The following is a 6,066-nucleotide window of genomic DNA, read 5'->3' as shown; positions in this document are numbered from 1 at the left end:
TTTATTAGTTGTGTTTTTTTAAAGATTTATTTATTTTAGAGAGAGCACGTTGAGGAGGGGCAGAGAAAGAGGGAGAACAAGAATCCTTAAGCAGACTCCACACAGAGCACAGAGCCAATTTAGGGCTTGATCCCACGACCCTGAGATCATGACCTGAGCTGAAAGCAGGAGTCAGATCCCTAACTGACTGAGCCACCCAGGTGCCCCAAAATTTTATTAGGTACATTAATTCATTAAAAAATATCTGAATGTTTTCTGAATCTAAGAGACTAATCCTAGGCCCCAGAAAACAAAGAGAGTCTCTGTTCTCAAGATGCTAAATGTTTTGACTCATGAGATATCTGGAGGGTTGGAGGGTGGGGAAGACCTGCTTTGAAGTGAGCCATAGGTCTCTAGCCGTGTCCATGCCAATACCTTAAGCTCCATTGTATTCTGGTGTCCTTTTTTGCCCACCACAGGAACACCTTATCAGTTCTATACTCGGGCTGAATCCTCAAGAAGTCCACAGAATCGTGTGGATGGGTGCACACTTAGGATATATATTCCCTGGTCTGAATACTGTTCAGCAGTTCTATTACATACCCCTCCACCTATTCCAAACCTTCACTATGTTCTCTTACCTGATCTTATCATTACATTTTTCACTGAGAAAATAAAGGCAGTCCAGTGTCAGCTCCCTCAGCTTTTCTGCTCCAAACCCCTGCAGATTGTCTGCATTTGCATTCTCTGGTTGAAGTCCTTTCTCTCCTTAACTTTATAGCTAAGCTTCTAAAGAGAAAAGTCAGGCCTTCATCTCATCACTTGTCTTTACTTCTCGACCCTCTACAAAGAGATCCTTCTCTCACCACTACAGAAAACAAGGTAAACCTTCTGAGCAGGTCTAACCCATAAAACTATCCTCTGACTCTAATCTTTCCTTCAGGAACTTGCTGTATCAGTTATCATTCTTGTAACTCCAGTCTCTCTGCACAATGTATGCATGTTATTTTTTCCTCCTCAGTAAATAGTCATACTTAAAATAATTTCAAAATAAAAACTGTTCTTTTGACTGAAGTCAGAAGAACTAAGCTTCTAGAAAGAATACATCTACAATCTTAATTTTTTCACCTTTTATTTACTCCTCAATCTCCTGCTATCTAATTTCTAACTTATCACTGCAATGTACTAATATATATCCCTGATCTGACCTCTGCAGTGCTATTTTTAGTGGACATTAGTCAGGCCTTACTGACCATTCCTTTCAGTGTCTCTCCTTACATGGATTTTTGTGATGCCACTTTCTCGCTCTAAAAATAAATAAATAAAATCTTTAAAAGATAAATAGGCACATGAATCTGATCACTATGTTTGTTAACTTGTTTCTACATAGGAATACCACACAATAGTTTGGGAGAATGTAAAAATACACTACCACAGACTTTTTTTGGCCAACTTTTTGGATACATAGGATCTTTTTCTTTTTTTGAGAAATTAGGAAAATATTTTTAAAACACGCCATTTATGGGCAGCCCGGGTGGGGTTTAGTGCTGCCTTCAGCCCGGGGCGTGATCCTGGAGACCCGGGATCAGTCCCGCGTCGGGCTTCCTGCATGGAGCCTGCCTCTCCCTCTGCCTGTGTCTCTGCCTCTCTCTCTCTCTCTCTCTCTCTCAAATAAAAAAATTAAAAATAAATATAAATAAATAAATAATAAAAAACACACCATTTTTTTTTTAAACACACCATTTTTAACTTCACTGATGGTAACCGTTAAATGAGGCTTGATTGCTAAAGACTTATCAGAGTCAAAATTACATGCTTATAAATCTATAGTATATTGCAGGAAAAGGATACAATAGAGCAACAGCATTAAGTAAGGACATGCATCATAGCTAAAGGCTACCTCACAGCAAAGGATTCAGGGCAGCCAAGCCCAAGCTCCACTTGTAATCCCTCTGTAAGGGGCCATCTAGACACACTTTCTACAGATCAGGAACCACCAATGTGGACATGGACCATCTCAGAACCAAGGAGTTCAAGATGGAGTCTTGACCAGGGTTTCTCATCCCCTGTTTGTCATGTGGGCACATACTTGTTATGTAACTACCTCCAATGACAAACCCTCGGGGTGTCTCAGACCAGGTGTAAATCATCAATATTACTGTTATCAATAAACAGTGCCAACAGCTTGCCCTGAAACTCTTCCCACCCATGGTTACAAAGCAGCACTAATAATCTGTAGACATTATGCCTTGATGAGATGTCAGGATCATGTGGGTACATTTCCTAATTTAGTAAAACAACTCAGGCCAATTTCAGTCCTGCAGGAATTAATCCTCATAGTACAGTCTATTCCCTTGATACATGCTCAGGTGTTTTTTTTCCTTTTTTTTAGGATTTATTTTTTATTTGAGAGACAGAGTGTGTGTGTGTGCGCATGCACAAGAGTGGGAGAAGGGCAGAGGGAGAAACAGAATCTCAAGCAGACTCCCTGCTAATTGTGGAGCCTCATTTGAGGCTCAATCCCATGACCCTGAGAACAGGACCTCAGCCAAAATCAAGAGTCAGATACTCAACCAACTATGCCACCCAGGTGTCCCAATAAGACAATTTTTATTATGAGTTTTAGCCTTAGCAGAGGCCAAATAACAGCAAATCCTTCTCAGAAAACTCCATAGTCAACCTAAAGGAAAAGAGGCTACTTGCTTATGGGACATAAATTCCTCCCATGGAAACTCAGGGTAACATGCTCCATTTCCTTATTAGAATGCAACTTATTTGAGCATTGTCCACATTGGAGTGCTTTTCTGACATTACCCATGATGCATTTCAGGTCTTAACATAATCTTCTATCCTTTCGTTATTGGAGCTGTTTCATAAATGGTCAGTAACAATCCTATAACTGTTTTCTAGAAGGAGTATACTAGAGAGTAGCAACTGGTGCTTTTCTAGTTCCAAAGCCCAGAGGTCACCATCGATCAATGGCTATGGGCTTTTGTCAGAGACTCTAGTTGACATGAGTACAGGCAGAATGCTTCTAATTTAATCTTATCTTTAGGATCATATAGTCCTAATAGAACAATCTGAGCTGTAGCCGTCTGCAGTCTTATGAAGCCTTGTTTGCTGTTCAGACCCTCAATCAGATACATCCTTTTCCTGGGTAATTTTATAGATTTAAGCTAATAGTATCTATCCCCTGGTGAAGGATATAATTTTTCCAAAAACGAAATAGGCCCATCAGGTGTTGAACTTCCAGTTTATTCTGGGAGGTGAGAAGCAACAACAATTTATCCCTAGCTGTCTGTGGTAAGCCACAGGTTATTCCACCTTGTGCAATCGCCCCAAGTTTTACAGTCTGTGTGGGACCCTGGATTATTTTGGAATTAAATTGATCATCCCCAGTCATATGATTTATGACCTTAGTAAGGTTGCGTTTAGCTTAATCCTCAGTTGCTGAGATAATCATCATATCACCAAAATAGTGTACTGAAATATTGTCTAGTTGTATTAGATCTAGGTCTCACCTAACCAGACTGACAGTACATGGGAGAGTTCAATATCCTTGAGGTGATCCTGTACATGTATGTTATGGACCATAACATGTGAATGCAAATTGGTGTTGCCTCTCCTTGGAGACTGGTAATAAGAACAACATATTTTTTGTAGGGTTCTGTGGGGTGAATTGGCTCACTTCTCATTATCTCTGTAGACACTAGGGCTCTGCTTCCTGTATCCTGCTATCAGATCAGATATCACTCCTCCATCAGCTGTCTTGTCTTTCAAAAAATGTGTGGCCAGTTCTCATTTACTATTCTCTCTTTTCCCTTCTCTTCAGCCTTGTGGGTTTTAATCTTGTTATTCTGCAACTACCATTTTAGAGCAGTTTCAAAGATAAGTGAAGATAAATGTTTGTGTTTCATCCACTCCGGTCCCTGATTGTGTAAAAGTCGTTAGACCATTAATCCTAAATTGCATGATAAAGGAGGAAATTGAGGGAGTACCCCAAAAACTTCATGAGATTTTGTAGGAAGTTGGGGGGTTACCCACAGCTTTGTCTCTTCAGACTCCTAGGATGTAAAAATCCCAAGGCTGGGAGTACAGTTCGGTAAGTGAAGTACTCACCTCGGGCACAAATTTAAGGTAGCCCCAAATTTACTGATCCACATAAATACTTCAATGCAGTATTATTATTAAAATTCATTAATAAAATAATGAAAAATCCATGATGAACAAAACATCGAATTTTAAAACAAAGATAGGGTCAGTATTATTGATGTTTCTTTTGCTTCTACTCCAATGTGGCTTAATTCCTGGTTGCATACTAGGAATTAAGGTGAAGTAGAAGTAAACCAGCCCTTGCACTATCTTCAGCCCAGCTTCAAATCGTCTGTAGCCCAGAAAGCCCTTCAAATTTTCTGTAGCTCAGAAAAATCTCTAGCCACCTAATGGATTAAGATGATACTTGATTGCCCATAGTCTGAGATGCATGAAAATAAGCAATGAAAATTTTTTTTTTTTGAAGAAATAGAACATCCATCTAGGGTTCAAATTATTTCTAAAAATAAAATTTCACAAAGTCCCACATACAGCCAAAAATAGATGCAGGAGGAGAAAAGACCCCTTCAGAACACATCATTCAGTAGAAACATATCCACAGGGACTCCTGATTATCAGATTAACAGAAGTAGACTATAAAGCAATCCTCCCACACCCCATGACCATTAGCAGTCCCTCCGCATTTCTCTTCCAACCCCCAGGCCATTACTAATCTACTTCTTGTCTTTAGAGATTTGTCTACTCTGAATATTTCACATAAATGGGAGCATACAATTTGTAATGGGCTTCTTTCACTTAGCAAAATGTTTTCAAGATCATACATTTTGGGGCAGCCCGGGTGGCTCAGCGGTTTAGTGCCACCTTCGGTCGAGATCATGATCCTGGAGACCCGGGATAGAGTCCCATGTTGGGCTTCCTGCATGAAGCCTGCTTCTCCTTCTGCCTGTGTCTCTGCCTCTCTCTGTGTGTGAATGAATGAATAAATAAAATATTTTTTTAAAAAAAGATCATACATTTTGTAGCACATATCAGTACTTCATTCCTTTTTGTGGCTAAGTAAAATTCCACTCTATGGATATTCCACATTTTATTTGTCCATTTCTACTTTTTGGCAGTTATGAATAATGCTGCTATGAACATCTGTGTACAAGTTTTTGTGTGGATATATTAATTTCTCTTGGGAATAGGACTGGAATTGCCGGTAACTCCAAGTATGACTTACAGAAGAAAATCACATAAAAAAAAATTAGTAAGGGGATCCCTGGGTGGCTCAGTGGTTTAGTGCTGCCTTCGGCCCAGGGTGTAATCCTGGGATCCAGGATAGAGTCCCACATCCGGGAAGCCTGCTCCTCCCTCTGCTTATGTCTGTATCTCTCATGAATAAATAAATAAAATCTTTTAAAAAATTCTTTAAAATTTCTTGAAGCAAACCCCGGGGTGGGGGGGGGGGGAGGAATTTTTCTCAGGTATTTAAAAATTAGACTAATGGGATATTTTTATATAAACAGCAATTTTATTATTTTCTAATATGATAGTGTAGTAATTCAAAGTAGACCAAGAAAACATTGACTAATAGAGCACCACAGTGAAACAGAGAAAAAATAAACAATTTGATACAAGAAAGCATGGGCTTCCCACAAGGTGCTACTTACACTGAAATTTATTATTTGCATGTTCATTGAAAATAATGTCTGAAGCCTTTAAAAAGGTTGCAAATTTTCCCATATAATTTTGTAAATGGCCTTAATTTTCTATGGAAATGGTATCTCTGAGGTAAAATTCTGATTTTGTCCCTTCAGATGATCACAAGTGGTATGAAATCTGTTTTAGTGAGGTCTTACTCTAACCTACACTGCACAAAAAGGTTGTTTGGGTGGTATTTGTGTGGATGCCCATATATATGTATCCTCCAGCCAAAGCTGAGACATTGGCCAGCATTTTGGTCCACACACTGTGTTCTTGAGCTCCAGGATACAGACAGAGGCCTTCAAACAGCTTTCTACTCTGTCCCTACAGAAACTATTTCCATAACCA

The 6,066-nt window shown here is 39.3% G+C and overlaps 1 long non-coding RNA gene across 17 annotated transcripts in view; it reads right to left on the bottom strand.

Moving 5' to 3' along the window:
• LOC112675999 (uncharacterized) overlaps positions 1-6,066 on the bottom strand; it is a 142,843-nt gene that overhangs the window by 29,210 nt on the left and 107,567 nt on the right. The gene's annotated exons all lie outside the window — the stretch shown is intronic.

The sequence above is a fragment of the Canis lupus genome, chromosome 30 (assembly GCF_003254725.2).
Source record: "Canis lupus dingo isolate Sandy chromosome 30, ASM325472v2, whole genome shotgun sequence".
Taxonomy (NCBI): domain Eukaryota; kingdom Metazoa; phylum Chordata; class Mammalia; order Carnivora; family Canidae; genus Canis; species Canis lupus.
The sequence above is the reverse complement of the archived record's forward strand: the minus strand, read 5'-3'. Positions and strand labels throughout refer to the sequence as shown.